This window comes from Halyomorpha halys, unplaced genomic scaffold (genome assembly GCF_000696795.3).
Source record: "Halyomorpha halys isolate HHAL.00 unplaced genomic scaffold, Hhal_1.1 Scaffold2079.1, whole genome shotgun sequence".
Classification (NCBI taxonomy): Eukaryota; Metazoa; Arthropoda; class Insecta; order Hemiptera; family Pentatomidae; genus Halyomorpha; species Halyomorpha halys.
Window position 1 is genome coordinate 28,925 of NW_027105647.1, and position 2,499 is coordinate 31,423.

Sequence of the window (2,499 nt, forward strand, 5' to 3'; positions counted from 1 at the left end):
ACCTGTACGTCACGAGACCAATATGGCGGTGAACTCAAAGAAAAAGGTCGCGCGACCCTCCACCAGAAAATGGTGGTGGAGTACACTCAGGCTCACCCAAAACCAGAAAAACATGTGACCAATATGGCGGTGAAGGAAAAGAAGAATGTTGCGAGACCCTCGTAAAAAAAATGACGGCGAACAAAAAGAAGATGATCGCGAGACCCTCATAATGGAAAGGCGGTGATGAAAAAACAAAATGGTGGCTGGGTACACTCAGTCTCTGCTAAATCCGAAAAGAAAGAGGTCGCGAGACCCTCATAATAAAATGGCTGCGATAAAAAAAGAATACGGCGGCCGGGTACACTCAGCCTCACAATATGGCGCTGAAAGAAAAGATAAAGGTCGCGAGACCCTCATAATAAAAATGGCAGCCGGGAAAACTTAGCCTCTGGTGGCAGTCATGTGATCAATATGGCGCTGAACTAAAAGAAAAAGGTCGCGAGACCCTCATAAATAAAATGGTGGCGGGTACACTCAGCCTCTACCGAACCCGTACGTCACGTAATTAATATGGTGGTGATCGAAAAGATAGATGGCGGCTGGGTACACTCATCCTTTGCCAATTCCATAAGTACGTGACCAATATGGTGGTGAACTAAAGAAAAAGGCCGCGAGACCCTCATAATAAATTGGCGGCGATCAATAAAGAAAATGGCGGCCAGTTCACTCGACCTATTCCAAAAAAGAAGCCTCTCAAACAGTTTAAAAAACAAAATGGCGGCCGTGCACATTCAACCTCTGCCAATAAGGCACTGAACGAAAAGAAAATGGTTGAGAAACCCTCATAAAGAAATAGTGGCGATAAAAACGAATGGCGGCTGGACACACTCAGCCTCTTCCAAATCCGTTAGTCGCGTGAACAATATAGCGCTGAACTAAAAGAAAAAGGTCGCGAGACCATCATAAATAAAATGGCGGCGGGTACAGTCAGGCTCTACCGAACCCGTAAGTCACGTAATTAATATAGCGGTGATCTAAAAGTAAAATAGCATCCGGGTACACTCATCCTTTGCCAATTCCATAAGTCACGTGACCAATATGTTGGTGAACGAAAGAAAAGGTCGCGAGACCCTAGTAATAAAAATTGTGGCGATCAAAAAAGAAAATGGTGGCCGGGTACACTCAGGCTCTGCCAAAACCTGTAATTCATGTGACCAATATGGCGGAAAAAGAAAAGAAGAATGTCGCGAGACCCTTGTAAAGAAAATGACAGCGAACAAAAAGAACAGGATCGCGAGACCCTCATAAATTAAATGGCAGTAATCAAAAAAGAATATGGTGGCCGGGTACTCAGCCTCTTCCAATTCCATAAGTCGCGTGACGAATATGGTGGTGAACGAAAAGGAGAGGATCGCGAGACCCTCATAATAATAATGGCGGCCGGGTACACTCATCCTCTGCCAATGCCATAAGTCACGTGACCAATATGGGGGTGAACGAAAAGAAGAGGATTGCGATACACTAGTAATAAAAATGGTGGCCCGGTACACTCATCCTCTGCCAAACCCGTAAGTCACGTGATCAATATGGAGCTGCGCGAAACGAAAATGGTTGCGAGGCCCTCATGATGAAATGGTGGCTATCATAAACAAAAGGGCGGCTGGGTATACTCAGCCTCTTCCAAACCCGTAAGTCTCAAATATCAGTGGAAAAACAAAATGGTGGCTGGGTACGCTCAGCCTCTGCCAAACCCGAAAAGAAAATGGTTGAGAGATCCTCATAATGAAATGGTGGCGATTATAAAAGAATGGCGGCCGGGCACACTCAGCCCTTGTCAAAACCTCAGGTCTCCTAAGTTGCAAAAAAATAAAATGGCGACCAGACACACTCAGCCCCTGTCAAAACCTCAGGTTTCCTAAGTTGCTGTAAAAACAAAATGGCGAAGGAAGGTTATTGTATAAAAGTGGTTATCAGATCATTTGATAAGTGGTGGGGGTAAATAAAATTACGACCAAAAACACAATGACGGTCGGGCACACTCAGTCGCTTCCTAAATTCTAAGTCTCTTAAGTCGTAGGAAAAAATGAAATGGCGGAGGGGGGTTATAGTGGGTATTTGACCCACCAATAAGGGATGGGGATAGACAAACGAAAGACAAAATGGCGTCCGGGTACACTCAGCCTTTGATAGGTGGTGGGGGGAAGGTAAACACTCAAATTGCAAGAAAATAAGAATGACGGAGAAAGGTTATAGTATAAAATGTGGTTATCTTGGTGATGTGGGGAACAAAAAAAATAAAATGGCGTCCAGGCACACTTAGCCCCTATGAAAATCCACAAATATTTGAAACATCAAAAAAATAAAATGGCGGCCGGGCACACTTAGCCCCTATGAAAATCCACAAATATTTGAAACATCAAAAAAATAAAATGGCGGCCGGGCACACTCAGCTCTTGTCAAAACCTCAGGTCTCCTAAGTTGCAGTAAAAACAAAATGGCGGTCGGGCACTTCCTAAA